Raw genomic sequence first — 13165 nt, 5'->3', positions numbered from 1 at the left:
TCATGTAAGGCGACTGCACGCCGCTCGGCCAACAGCGGCCTACTGCAGACCGACACTTAAGAGACGCCAAATGCAGATCGACATCGAGAGAGAGGCCCTGTCATATGGCACTCGCGGTGTATACGCCGAAATGAAATGTAAATAATACATCTTTTGTAGTGGTCGTCGCTCTACTGCAGTGTCACACATGCCGAATTAATAGGAAAACGGTAGAACGTCCGCATAGGGCCATGTTTTTACCTCCACTGTCACGTGGCTGAATGTGTATAAGGCTGGGTGGCATCATTCAAACACAGCCAAATTGTCACACTGGCTGTGTATCTCTATCAAAGTGGACATACGTCCTCACCTCGGTGGCGATTAAAACGATTTCGCCCCCGGGTGGGCTCGAACCACCAACCTTTCGATTAACAGCCGAACGCGCTAGCCGATTGCGCCACGGAGGCCTTAACTTTCGGTCACTTCTGCTCTCTTCATCAATGCAACTCGTGTACTTTTCGCAGGCACCTCGCAGAATGGTAGTATCTGCTTACGCCTCTTCACATGGATAACGTGCATGCACACTGTAGTGGGGCTCATAAACGAATGACATCGCCAAGCATGACATTATACTACAAAATGCATACAAAACAGTGTTCCGCCTACACATCCAGTAAACCTCTGATGCAAGTAGAGCACTCTTTATCGGTTGTAGAACTTCCCCTTCATTCAGTGCACTGCCATCTGTTAGATGCTGCTCGAGCTAGCTCTGCTCTCAGCAGCAAAGTTAAAAAAATGAATGCCTTCTGTGAGGGTCGAACTCACGACCCCTAGTTTACGAGACCAGTGCTCTACCACTGAGATAAGAAGGCCGCAGCTTTGCGTTCGTGAGCTACTCCCGAATTGTCACGTCATCATACTGAATCTTACAGCCCTCGACCAGATATCGGATTTGACACACAGATGCTGCTGGAGGTGTCCACCTTACCGTTTTCCAACTCTCTTCACTGTTTCATCCTTATGATCGACGACGAGCGTCAAGCCACCAAAGGTTTGCGGTCTGCGCAAAACTTGACCTAGTGCACAGCTTGTGGGATAGCGTGGCTCTACTGTGAAACGCGCCTTTCGACTCCTCTCTCTGGCTACATCGTCCACAGTGGCACTGGGGGCTTCATGTAAGGCGACTGCACGCCGCTCGGCCAACAGCGGCCTACTGCAGACCGACACTTAAGAGACGCCAAATGCAGATCGACATCGAGAGAGAGGCCCTGTCATATGGCACTCGCGGTGTATACGCCGAAATGAAATGTAAATAATACATCTTTTGTAGTGGTCGTCGCTCTACTGCAGTGTCACACATGCCGAATTAATAGGAAAACGGTAGAACGTCCGCATAGGGCCATGTTTTTACCTCCACTGTCACGTGGCTGAATGTGTATAAGGCTGGGTGGCATCATTCAAACACAGCCAAATTGTCACACTGGCTGTGTATCTCTATCAAAGTGGACATACGTCCTCACCTCGGTGGCGATTAAAACGATTTCGCCCCCGGGTGGGCTCGAACCACCAACCTTTTGGTTAACAGCCGAACGCGCTAGCCGATTGCGCCACGGAGGCCTTAACTTTCGGTCACTTCTGCTCTCTTCATCAATGCAACTCGTGTACTTTTCGCAGGCACCTCGCAGAATGGTAGTATCTGCTTACGCCTCTTCACATGGATAACGTGCATGCACACTGTAGTGGGGCTCATAAACGAATGACATCGCCAAGCATGACATTATACTACAAAATGCATACAAAACAGTGTTCCGCCTACACATCCAGTAAACCTCTGATGCAAGTAGAGCACTCTTTATCGGTTGTAGAACTTCCCCTTCATTCAGTGCACTGCCATCTGTTAGATGCTGCTCGAGCTAGCTCTGCTCTCAGCACCAAAGTTAAAAAAATGAATGCCTTCTGTGAGGGTCGAACTCACGACCCCTGGTTTACGAGACCAGTGCTCTACCACTGAGCTAAGAAGGCCGGAGCTTTGCGTTTGGGAGCTACTCCCGACTTGTCACGTCATCATACTGAATCTTACAGCCCTCGACCAGATATGGGATTTGACACACAGATGCTGCTGGAGGTGTCCACCTTACCGTTTTCCAACTCTCTTCACTGTTTCACCCTTACGATCGACGACGAGCGTCAAGCCACCAAAGGTTTGCGGTCTGCGCAAAACTTGACCTAGTGCACAGCTTGTGGGATAGCGTGGCTCTACTGTGAAACGCGCCTTTCGACTCCTCTCTCTGGCTACATCGTCCACAGTGGCACTGGGGGCTTCATGTAAGGCGACTGCACGCCGCTCGGCCAACAGCGGCCTACTGCAGACCGACACTTAAGAGACGCCAAATGCAGATCGACATCGAGAGAGAGGCCCTGTCATATGGCACTCGCGGTGTATACGCCGAAATGAAATGTAAATAATACATCTTTTGTAGTGGTCGTCGCTCTACTGCAGTGTCACACATGCCGAATTAATAGGAAAACGGTAGAACGTCCGCATAGGGCCATGTTTTTACCTCCACTGTCACGTGGCTGAATGTGTATAAGGCTGGGTGGCATCATTCAAACACAGCCAAATTGTCACACTAGCTGTGTATCTCTATCAAAGTGGACATACGTCCTCACCTCGGTGGCGATTAAAACGATTTCGCCCCCGGGTGGGCTCGAACCACCAACCTTTCGGTTAACAGCCGAACGCGCTAGCCGATTGCGCCACGGAGGCCTTAACTTTCGGTCACTTCTGCTCTCTTCATCAATGCAACTCGTGTACTTTTCGCAGGCACCTCGCAGAATGGTAGTATCTGCTTACGCCTCTTCACATGGATAACGTGCATGCACACTGTAGTGGGGCTCATAAACGAATGACATCGCCAAGCATGACATTATACTACAAAATGCATACAAAACAGTGTTCCGCCTACACATCCAGTAAATCTCTGATGCAAGTAGAGCACTCTTTATCGGTTGTAGAACTTCCCCTTCATTCAGTGCACTGCCATCTGTTAGATGCTGCTCGAGCTAGCTCTGCTCTCAGCAGCAAAGTTAAAAAAATGAATGCCTTCTGTGAGGGTCGAACTCACGACCCCTAGTTTACGAGACCAGTGCTCTACCACTGAGATAAGAAGGCCGCAGCTTTGCGTTCGTGAGCTACTCCCGAATTGTCACGTCATCATACTGAATCTTACAGCCCTCGACCAGATATCGGATTTGACACACAGATGCTGCTGGAGGTGTCCACCTTACCGTTTTCCAACTCTCTTCACTGTTTCACCCTTATGATCGACGACGAGCGTCAAGCCACCAAAGGTTTGCGGTCTGCGCAAAACTTGACCTAGTGCACAGCTTGTGGGATAGCGTGGCTCTACTGTGAAACGCGCCTTTCGACTCCTCTCTCTGGCTACATCGTCCACAGTGGCACTGGGGGCTTCATGTAAGGCGACTGCACGCCGCTCGGCCAACAGCGGCCTACTGCAGACCGACACTTAAGAGACGCCAAATGCAGATCGACATCGAGAGAGAGGCCCTGTCATATGGCACTCGCGGTGTATACGCCGAAATGAAATGTAAATAATACATCTTTTGTAGTGGTCGTCGCTCTACTGCAGTGTCACACATGCCGAATTAATAGGAAAACGGTAGAACGTCCGCATAGGGCCATGTTTTTACCTCCACTGTCACGTGGCTGAATGTGTATAAGGCTGGGTGGCATCATTCAAACACAGCCAAATTGTCACACTAGCTGTGTATCTCTATCAAAGTGGACATACGTCCTCACCTCGGTGGCGATTAAAACGATTTCGCCCCCGGGTGGGCTCGAACCACCAACCTTTCGGTTAACAGCCGAACGCGCTAGCCGATTGCGCCACGGAGGCCTTAACTTTCGGTCACTTCTGCTCTCTTCATCAATGCAACTCGTGTACTTTTCGCAGGCACCTCGCAGAATGGTAGTATCTGCTTACGCCTCTTCACATGGATAACGTGCATGCACACTGTAGTGGGGCTCATAAACGAATGACATCGCCAAGCATGACATTATACTACAAAATGCATACAAAACAGTGTTCCGCCTACACATCCAGTAAATCTCTGATGCAAGTAGAGCACTCTTTATCGGTTGTAGAACTTCCCCTTCATTCAGTGCACTGCCATCTGTTAGATGCTGCTCGAGCTAGCTCTGCTCTCAGCAGCAAAGTTAAAAAAATGAATGCCTTCTGTGAGGGTCGAACTCACGACCCCTAGTTTACGAGACCAGTGCTCTACCACTGAGATAAGAAGGCCGCAGCTTTGCGTTCGTGAGCTACTCCCGAATTGTCACGTCATCATACTGAATCTTACAGCCCTCGACCAGATATCGGATTTGACACACAGATGCTGCTGGAGGTGTCCACCTTACCGTTTTCCAACTCTCTTCACTGTTTCACCCTTATGATCGACGACGAGCGTCAAGCCACCAAAGGTTTGCGGTCTGCGCAAAACTTGACCTAGTGCACAGCTTGTGGGATAGCGTGGCTCTACTGTGAAACGCGCCTTTCGACTCCTCTCTCTGGCTACATCGTCCACAGTGGCACTGGGGGCTTCATGTAAGGCGACTGCACGCCGCTCGGCCAACAGCGGCCTACTGCAGACCGACACTTAAGAGACGCCAAATGCAGATCGACATCGAGAGAGAGGCCCTGTCATATGGCACTCGCGGTGTATACGCCGAAATGAAATGTAAATAATACATCTTTTGTAGTGGTCGTCGCTCTACTGCAGTGTCACACATGCCGAATTAATAGGAAAACGGTAGAACGTCCGCATAGGGCCATGTTTTTACCTCCACTGTCACGTGGCTGAATGTGTATAAGGCTGGGTGGCATCATTCAAACACAGCCAAATTGTCACACTGGCTGTGTATCTCGATCAAAGTGGACATACGTCCTCACCTCGGTGGCGATTAAAACGATTTCGCCCCCGGGTGGGCTCGAACCACCAACCTTTCGGTTAACAGCCGAACGCGCTAGCCGATTGCGCCACGGAGGCCTTAACTTTCGGTCACTTCTGCTCTCTTCATCAATGCAACTCGTGTACTTTTCGCAGGCACCTCGCAGAATGGTAGTATCTGCTTACGCCTCTTCACATGGATAACGTGCATGCACACTGTAGTGGGGCTCATAAACGAATGACATCGCCAAGCATGACATTATACTACAAAATGCATACAAAACAGTGTTCCGCCTACACATCCAGTAAATCTCTGATGCAAGTAGAGCACTCTTTATCGGTTGTAGAACTTCCCCTTCATTCAGTGCACTGCCATCTGTTAGATGCTGCTCGAGCTAGCTCTGCTCTCAGCAGCAAAGTTAAAAAAATGAATGCCTTCTGTGAGGGTCGAACTCACGACCCCTAGTTTACGAGACCAGTGCTCTACCACTGAGATAAGAAGGCCGCAGCTTTGCGTTCGTGAGCTACTCCCGAATTGTCACGTCATCATACTGAATCTTACAGCCCTCGACCAGATATCGGATTTGACACACAGATGCTGCTGGAGGTGTCCACCTTACCGTTTTCCAACTCTCTTCACTGTTTCACCCTTACGATCGACGACGAGCGTCAAGCCACCAAAGGTTTGCGGTCTGCGCAAAACTTGACCTAGTGCACAGCTTGTGGGATAGCGTGGCTCTACTGTGAAACGCGCCTTTCGACTCCTCTCTCTGGCTACATCGTCCACAGTGGCACTGGGGGCTTCATGTAAGGCGCTACTGTGAAACGCGCCTTTCGACTCCTCTCTCTGGCTACATCGTCCACAGTGGCACTGGGGGCTTCATGTAAGGCGACTGCACGCCGCTCGGCCAACAGCGGCCTACTGCAGACCGACACTTAAGAGACGCCAAATGCAGATCGACATCGAGAGAGAGGCCCTGTCATATGGCACTCGCGGTGTATACGCCGAAATGAAATGTAAATAATACATCTTTTGTAGTGGTCGTCGCTCTACTGCAGTGTCACACATGCCGAATTAATAGGAAAACGGTAGAACGTCCGCATAGGGCCATGTTTTTACCTCCACTGTCACGTGGCTGAATGTGTATAAGGCTGCGTGGCATCATTCAAACACAGCCAAATTGTCACACTAGCTGTGTATCTCTATCAAAGTGGACATACGTCCTCACCTCGGTGGCGATTAAAACGATTTCGCCCCCGGGTGGGCTCGAACCACCAACCTTTCGGTTAACAGCCGAACGCGCTAGCCGATTGCGCCACGGAGGCCTTAACTTTCGGTCACTTCTGCTCTCTTCATCAATGCAACTCGTGTACTTTTCGCAGGCACCTCGCAGAATGGTAGTATCTGCTTACGCCTCTTCACATGGATAACGTGCATGCACACTGTAGTGGGGCTCATAAACGAATGACATCGCCAAGCATGACATTATACTACAAAATGCATACAAAACAGTGTTCCGCCTACACATCCAGTAAACCTCTGATGCAAGTAGAGCACTCTTTATCGGTTGTAGAACTTCCCCTTCATTCAGTGCACTGCCATCTGTTAGATGCTGCTCGAGCTAGCTCTGCTCTCAGCAGCAAAGTTAAAAAAATGAATGCCTTCTGTGAGGGTCGAACTCACGACCCCTGGTTTACGAGACCAGTGCTCTACCACTGAGCTAAGAAGGCCGCAGCTTTGCGTTCGTGAGCTACTCCCGACTTGTCACGTCATCATACTGAATCTTACAGCCCTCGACCAGATATCGGATTTGACACACAGATGCTGCTGGAGGTGTCCACCTTACCGTTTTCCAACTCTCTTCACTGTTTCACCCTTACGATCGACGACGAGCGTCAAGCCACCAAAGGTTTGCGGTCTGCGCAAAACTTGACCTAGTGCACAGCTTGTGGGATAGCGTGGCTCTACTGTGAAACGCGCCTTTCGACTCCTCTCTCTGGCTACATCGTCCACAGTGGCACTGGGGGCTTCATGTAAGGCGCTACTGTGAAACGCGCCTTTCGACTCCTCTCTCTGGCTACATCGTCCACAGTGGCACTGGGGGCTTCATGTAAGGCGACTGCACGCCGCTCGGCCAACAGCGGCCTACTGCAGACCGACACTTAAGAGACGCCAAATGCAGATCGACATCGAGAGAGAGGCCCTGTCATATGGCACTCGCGGTGTATACGCCGAAATGAAATGTAAATAATACATCTTTTGTAGTGGTCGTCGCTCTACTGCAGTGTCACACATGCCGAATTAAGAGGAAAACGGTAGAACGTCCGCATAGGGCCATGTTTTTACCTCCACTGTCACGTGGCTGAATGTGTATAAGGCTGGGTGGCATCATTCAAACACAGCCAAATTGTCACACTGGCTGTGTATCTCTATCAAAGTGGACATACGTCCTCACCTCGGTGGCGATTAAAACGATTTCGCCCCCGGGTGGGCTCGAACCACCAACCTTTCGGTTAACAGCCGAACGCGCTAGCCGATTGCGCCACGGAGGCCTTAACTTTCGGTCACTTCTGCTCTCTTCATCAATGCAACTCGTGTACTTTTCGCAGGCACCTCGCAGAATGGTAGTATCTGCTTACGCCTCTTCACATGGATAACGTGCATGCACACTGTAGTGGGGCTCATAAACGAATGACATCGCCAAGCATGACATTATACTACAAAATGCATACAAAACAGTGTTCCGCCTACACATCCAGTAAACCTCTGATGCAAGTAGAGCACTCTTTATCGGTTGTAGAACTTCCCCTTCATTCAGTGCACTGCCATCTGTTAGATGCTGCTCGAGCTAGCTCTGCTCTCAGCAGCAAAGTTAAAAAAATGAATGCCTTCTGTGAGGGTCGAACTCACGACCCCTGGTTTACGAGACCAGTGCTCTACCACTGAGCTAAGAAGGCCGCAGCTTTGCGTTCGTGAGCTACTCCCGACTTGTCACGTCATCATACTGAATCTTACAGCCCTCGACCAGATATCAGATTTGACACACAGATGCTGCTGGAGGTGTCCACCTTACCGTTTTCCAACTCTCTTCACTGTTTCACCCTTACGATCGACGACGAGCGTCAAGCCACCAAAGGTTTGCGGTCTGCGCAAAACTTGACCTAGTGCACAGCTTGTGGGATAGCGTGGCTCTACTGTGAAACGCGCCTTTCGACTCCTCTCTCTGGCTACATCGTCCACAGTGGCACTGGGGGCTTCATGTAAGGCGACTGCACGCCGCTCGGCCAACAGCGGCCTACTGCAGACCGACACTTAAGAGACGCCAAATGCAGATCGACATCGAGAGAGAGGCCCTGTCATATGGCACTCGCGGTGTATACGCCGAAATGAAATGTAAATAATACATCTTTTGTAGTGGTCGTCGCTCTACTGCAGTGTCACACATGCCGAATTAATAGGAAAACGGTAGAACGTCCGCATAGGGCCATGTTTTTACCTCCACTGTCACGTGGCTGAATGTGTATAAGGCTGGGTGGCATCATTCAAACACAGCCAAATTGTCACACTAGCTGTGTATCTCTATCAAAGTGGACATACGTCCTCACCTCGGTGGCGATTAAAACGATTTCGCCCCCGGGTGGGCTCGAACCACCAACCTTTCGGTTAACAGCCGAACGCGCTAGCCGATTGCGCCACGGAGGCCTTAACTTTCGGTCACTTCTGCTCTCTTCATCAATGCAACTCGTGTACTTTTCGCAGGCACCTCGCAGAATGGTAGTATCTGCTTACGCCTCTTCACATGGATAACGTGCATGCACACTGTAGTGGGGCTCATAAACGAATGACATCGCCAAGCATGACATTATACTACAAAATGCATACAAAACAGTGTTCCGCCTACACATCCAGTAAACCTCTGATGCAAGTAGAGCACTCTTTATCGGTTGTAGAACTTCCCCTTCATTCAGTGCACTGCCATCTGTTAGATGCTGCTCGAGCTAGCTCTGCTCTCAGCAGCAAAGTTAAAAAAATGAATGCCTTCTGTGAGGGTCGAACTCACGACCCCTGGTTTACGAGACCAGTGCTCTACCACTGAGCTAAGAAGGCCGCAGCTTTGCGTTCGTGAGCTACTCCCGACTTGTCACGTCATCATACTGAATCTTACAGCCCTCGACCAGATATCGGATTTGACACACAGATGCTGCTGGAGGTGTCCACCTTACCGTTTTCCAACTCTCTTCACTGTTTCACCCTTACGATCGACGACGAGCGTCAAGCCACCAAAGGTTTGCGGTCTGCGCAAAACTTGACCTAGTGCACAGCTTGTGGGATAGCGTGGCTCTACTGTGAAACGCGCCTTTCGACTCCTCTCTCTGGCTACATCGTCCACAGTGGCACTGGGGGCTTCATGTAAGGCGACTGCACGCCGCTCGGCCAACAGCGGCCTACTGCAGACCGACACTTAAGAGACGCCAAATGCAGATCGACATCGAGAGAGAGGCCCTGTCATATGGCACTCGCGGTGTATACGCCGAAATGAAATGTAAATAATACATCTTTTGTAGTGGTCGTCGCTCTACTGCAGTGTCACACATGCCGAATTAAGAGGAAAACGGTAGAACGTCCGCATAGGGCCATGTTTTTACCTCCACTGTCACGTGGCTGACTGTGTGTAAGGCTGGGTGGCATCATTCAAACACAGCCAAATTGTCACACTGGCTGTGTATCTCTATCAAAGTGGACATACGTCCTCACCTCGGTGGCGATTAAAACGATTTCGCCCCCGGGTGGGCTCGAACCACCAACCTTTCGGTTAACAGCCGAACGCGCTAGCCGATTGCGCCACGGAGGCCTTAACTTTCGGTCACTTCTGCTCTCTTCATCAATGCAACTCGTGTACTTTTCGCAGGCACCTCGCAGAATGGTAGTATCTGCTTACGCCTCTTCACATGGATAACGTGCATGCACACTGTAGTGGGGCTCATAAACGAATGACATCGCCAAGCATGACATTATACTACAAAATGCATACAAAACAGTGTTCCGCCTACACATCCAGTAAACCTCTGATGCAAGTAGAGCACTCTTTATCGGTTGTAGAACTTCCCCTTCATTCAGTGCACTGCCATCTGTTAGATGCTGCTCGAGCTAGCTCTGCTCTCAGCAGCAAAGTTAAAAAAATGAATGCCTTCTGTGAGGGTCGAACTCACGACCCCTGGTTTACGAGACCAGTGCTCTACCACTGAGCTAAGAAGGCCGCAGCTTTGCGTTCGTGAGCTACTCCCGACTTGTCACGTCATCATACTGAATCTTACAGCCCTCGACCAGATATCGGATTTGACACACAGATGCTGCTGGAGGTGTCCACCTTACCGTTTTCCAACTCTCTTCACTGTTTCACCCTTACGATCGACGACGAGCGTCAAGCCACCAAAGGTTTGCGGTCTGCGCAAAACTTGACCTAGTGCACAGCTTGTGGGATAGCGTGGCTCTACTGTGAAACGCGCCTTTCGACTCCTCTCTCTGGCTACATCGTCCACAGTGGCACTGGGGGCTTCATGTAAGGCGCTACTGTGAAACGCGCCTTTCGACTCCTCTCTCTGGCTACATCGTCCACAGTGGCACTGGGGGCTTCATGTAAGGCGACTGCACGCCGCTCGGCCAACAGCGGCCTACTGCAGACCGACACTTAAGAGACGCCAAATGCAGATCGACATCGAGAGAGAGGCCCTGTCATATGGCACTCTCGGTGTATACGCCGAAATGAAATGTAAATAATACATCTTTTGTAGTGGTCGTCGCTCTACTGCAGTGTCACACATGCCGAATTAATAGGAAAACGGTAGACCGTCCGCATAGGGCCATGTTTTTACCTCCACTGTCACGTGGCTGAATGTGTATAAGGCTGGGTGGCATCATTCAAACACAGCCAAATTGTCACACTAGCTGTGTATCTCTATCAAAGTGGACATACGTCCTCACCTCGGTGGCGATTAAAACGATTTCGCCCCCGGGTGGGCTCGAACCACCAACCTTTCGGTTAACAGCCGAACGCGCTAGCCGATTGCGCCACGGAGGCCTTAACTTTCGGTCACTTCTGCTCTCTTCATCAATGCAACTCGTGTACTTTTCGCAGGCACCTCGCAGAATGGTAGTATCTGCTTACGCCTCTTCACATGGATAACGTGCATGCACACTGTAGTGGGGCTCATAAACGAATGACATCGCCAAGCATGACATTATACTACAAAATGCATACAAAACAGTGTTCCGCCTACACATCCAGTAAACCTCTGATGCAAGTAGAGCACTCTTTATCGGTTGTAGAACTTCCCCTTCATTCAGTGCACTGCCATCTGTTAGATGCTGCTCGAGCTAGCTCTGCTCTCAGCAGCAAAGTTAAAAAAATGAATGCCTTCTGTGAGGGTCGAACTCACGACCCCTGGTTTACGAGACCAGTGCTCTACCACTGAGCTAAGAAGGCCGCAGCTTTGCGTTCGTGAGCTACTCCCGACTTGTCACGTCATCATACTGAATCTTACAGCCCTCGACCAGATATCGGATTTGACACACAGATGCTGCTGGAGGTGTCCACCTTACCGTTTTCCAACTCTCTTCACTGTTTCACCCTTACGATCGACGACGAGCGTCAAGCCACCAAAGGTTTGCGGTCTGCGCAAAACTTGACCTAGTGCACAGCTTGTGGGATGGCGTGGCTCTACTGTGAAACGCGCCTTTCGACTCCTCTCTCTGGCTACATCGTCCACAGTGGCACTGGGGGCTTCATGTAAGGCGCTACTGTGAAACGCGCCTTTCGACTCCTCTCTCTGGCTACATCGTCCACAGTGGCACTGGGGGCTTCATGTAAGGCGACTGCACGCCGCTCGGCCAACAGCGGCCTACTGCAGACCGACACTTAAGAGACGCCAAATGCAGATCGACATCGAGAGAGAGGCCCTGTCATATGGCACTCGCGGTGTATACGCCGAAATGAAATGTAAATAATACATCTTTTGTAGTGGTCGTCGCTCTACTGCAGTGTCACACATGCCGAATTAAGAGGAAAACGGTAGAACGTCCGCATAGGGCCATGTTTTTACCTCCACTGTCACGTGGCTGAATGTGTATAAGGCTGGGTGGCATCATTCAAACACAGCCAAATTGTCACACTGGCTGTGTATCTCTATCAAAGTGGACATACGTCCTCACCTCGGTGGCGATTAAAACGATTTCGCCCCCGGGTGGGCTCGAACCACCAACCTTTCGGTTAACAGCCGAACGCGCTAGCCGATTGCGCCACGGAGGCCTTAACTTTCGGTCACTTCTGCTCTCTTCATCAATGCAACTCGTGTACTTTTCGCAGGCACCTCGCAGAATGGTAGTATCTGCTTACGCCTCTTCACATGGATAACGTGCATGCACACTGTAGTGGGGCTCATAAACGAATGACATCGCCAAGCATGACATTATACTACAAAATGCATACAAAACAGTGTTCCGCCTACACATCCAGTAAACCTCTGATGCAAGTAGAGCACTCTTTATCGGTTGTAGAACTTCCCCTTCATTCAGTGCACTGCCATCTGTTAGATGCTGCTCGAGCTAGCTCTGCTCTCAGCAGCAAAGTTAAAAAAATGAATGCCTTCTGTGAGGGTCGAACTCACGACCCCTGGTTTACGAGACCAGTGCTCTACCACTGAGCTAAGAAGGCCGCAGCTTTGCGTTCGTGAGCTACTCCCGACTTGTCACGTCATCATACTGAATCTTACAGCCCTCGACCAGATATCGGATTTGACACACAGATGCTGCTGGAGGTGTCCACCTTACCGTTTTCCAACTCTCTTCACTGTTTCACCCTTACGATCGACGACGAGCGTCAAGCCACCAAAGGTTTGCGGTCTGCGCAAAACTTGACCTAGTGCACAGCTTGTGGGATAGCGTGGCTCTACTGTGAAACGCGCCTTTCGACTCCTCTCTCTGGCTACATCGTCCACAGTGGCACTGGGGGCTTCATGTAAGGCGACTGCACGCCGCTCGGCCAACAGCGGCCTACTGCAGACCGACACTTAAGAGACGCCAAATGCAGATCGACATCGAGAGAGAGGCCCTGTCATATGGCACTCGCGGTGTATACGCCGAAATGAAATGTAAATAATACATCTTTTGTAGTGGTCGTCGCTCTACTGCAGTGTCACACATGCCGAATTAATAGGAAAA

General features: G+C 50.5%; 22 non-coding genes across 22 annotated transcripts; all 22 read right to left on the bottom strand.

The window, feature by feature from the left end:
* Window positions 1-372: 372 nt before the first annotated feature.
* On the bottom strand, window positions 373-446 carry Trnan-guu (transfer RNA asparagine (anticodon GUU)). Its single transcript has one exon. It is a non-coding gene; the product is annotated as a tRNA-Asn (tRNA).
* Window positions 447-779: 333 nt separating this feature from the next.
* Trnat-cgu (transfer RNA threonine (anticodon CGU)) lies at window positions 780-851 on the bottom strand. The gene has a single exon. It is a non-coding gene; the product is annotated as a tRNA-Thr (tRNA).
* Window positions 852-1522: 671 nt separating this feature from the next.
* On the bottom strand, window positions 1523-1596 carry Trnan-guu (transfer RNA asparagine (anticodon GUU)). Its single transcript has one exon. It is a non-coding gene; the product is annotated as a tRNA-Asn (tRNA).
* Window positions 1597-1929: 333 nt separating this feature from the next.
* Trnat-cgu (transfer RNA threonine (anticodon CGU)) lies at window positions 1930-2001 on the bottom strand. The gene has a single exon. It is a non-coding gene; the product is annotated as a tRNA-Thr (tRNA).
* A 671-nt stretch (window positions 2002-2672) lies between these two features.
* Window positions 2673-2746, bottom strand: Trnan-guu (transfer RNA asparagine (anticodon GUU)). The gene has a single exon. It is a non-coding gene; the product is annotated as a tRNA-Asn (tRNA).
* A 333-nt stretch (window positions 2747-3079) lies between these two features.
* Window positions 3080-3151, bottom strand: Trnat-cgu (transfer RNA threonine (anticodon CGU)). Its single transcript has one exon. It is a non-coding gene; the product is annotated as a tRNA-Thr (tRNA).
* A 671-nt stretch (window positions 3152-3822) lies between these two features.
* Window positions 3823-3896, bottom strand: Trnan-guu (transfer RNA asparagine (anticodon GUU)). The gene has a single exon. It is a non-coding gene; the product is annotated as a tRNA-Asn (tRNA).
* A 333-nt stretch (window positions 3897-4229) lies between these two features.
* Window positions 4230-4301, bottom strand: Trnat-cgu (transfer RNA threonine (anticodon CGU)). Its single transcript has one exon. It is a non-coding gene; the product is annotated as a tRNA-Thr (tRNA).
* Window positions 4302-4972: 671 nt separating this feature from the next.
* Trnan-guu (transfer RNA asparagine (anticodon GUU)) lies at window positions 4973-5046 on the bottom strand. The gene has a single exon. It is a non-coding gene; the product is annotated as a tRNA-Asn (tRNA).
* A 333-nt stretch (window positions 5047-5379) lies between these two features.
* On the bottom strand, window positions 5380-5451 carry Trnat-cgu (transfer RNA threonine (anticodon CGU)). The gene has a single exon. It is a non-coding gene; the product is annotated as a tRNA-Thr (tRNA).
* A 748-nt stretch (window positions 5452-6199) lies between these two features.
* On the bottom strand, window positions 6200-6273 carry Trnan-guu (transfer RNA asparagine (anticodon GUU)). Its single transcript has one exon. It is a non-coding gene; the product is annotated as a tRNA-Asn (tRNA).
* A 333-nt stretch (window positions 6274-6606) lies between these two features.
* Window positions 6607-6678, bottom strand: Trnat-cgu (transfer RNA threonine (anticodon CGU)). The gene has a single exon. It is a non-coding gene; the product is annotated as a tRNA-Thr (tRNA).
* Window positions 6679-7426: 748 nt separating this feature from the next.
* On the bottom strand, window positions 7427-7500 carry Trnan-guu (transfer RNA asparagine (anticodon GUU)). Its single transcript has one exon. It is a non-coding gene; the product is annotated as a tRNA-Asn (tRNA).
* A 333-nt stretch (window positions 7501-7833) lies between these two features.
* Window positions 7834-7905, bottom strand: Trnat-cgu (transfer RNA threonine (anticodon CGU)). The gene has a single exon. It is a non-coding gene; the product is annotated as a tRNA-Thr (tRNA).
* A 671-nt stretch (window positions 7906-8576) lies between these two features.
* Window positions 8577-8650, bottom strand: Trnan-guu (transfer RNA asparagine (anticodon GUU)). The gene has a single exon. It is a non-coding gene; the product is annotated as a tRNA-Asn (tRNA).
* Window positions 8651-8983: 333 nt separating this feature from the next.
* Window positions 8984-9055, bottom strand: Trnat-cgu (transfer RNA threonine (anticodon CGU)). The gene has a single exon. It is a non-coding gene; the product is annotated as a tRNA-Thr (tRNA).
* Window positions 9056-9726: 671 nt separating this feature from the next.
* On the bottom strand, window positions 9727-9800 carry Trnan-guu (transfer RNA asparagine (anticodon GUU)). The gene has a single exon. It is a non-coding gene; the product is annotated as a tRNA-Asn (tRNA).
* A 333-nt stretch (window positions 9801-10133) lies between these two features.
* On the bottom strand, window positions 10134-10205 carry Trnat-cgu (transfer RNA threonine (anticodon CGU)). The gene has a single exon. It is a non-coding gene; the product is annotated as a tRNA-Thr (tRNA).
* A 748-nt stretch (window positions 10206-10953) lies between these two features.
* Trnan-guu (transfer RNA asparagine (anticodon GUU)) lies at window positions 10954-11027 on the bottom strand. The gene has a single exon. It is a non-coding gene; the product is annotated as a tRNA-Asn (tRNA).
* Window positions 11028-11360: 333 nt separating this feature from the next.
* Window positions 11361-11432, bottom strand: Trnat-cgu (transfer RNA threonine (anticodon CGU)). The gene has a single exon. It is a non-coding gene; the product is annotated as a tRNA-Thr (tRNA).
* Window positions 11433-12180: 748 nt separating this feature from the next.
* Window positions 12181-12254, bottom strand: Trnan-guu (transfer RNA asparagine (anticodon GUU)). The gene has a single exon. It is a non-coding gene; the product is annotated as a tRNA-Asn (tRNA).
* Window positions 12255-12587: 333 nt separating this feature from the next.
* On the bottom strand, window positions 12588-12659 carry Trnat-cgu (transfer RNA threonine (anticodon CGU)). The gene has a single exon. It is a non-coding gene; the product is annotated as a tRNA-Thr (tRNA).
* Window positions 12660-13165: the final 506 nt, after the last annotated feature.

Source organism: Schistocerca cancellata, chromosome 6, assembly GCF_023864275.1.
Source record: "Schistocerca cancellata isolate TAMUIC-IGC-003103 chromosome 6, iqSchCanc2.1, whole genome shotgun sequence".
In the NCBI taxonomy this organism is placed as follows: Eukaryota; Metazoa; Arthropoda; class Insecta; order Orthoptera; family Acrididae; genus Schistocerca; species Schistocerca cancellata.
This window is presented reverse-complemented; position numbering and strand designations above follow the sequence as displayed.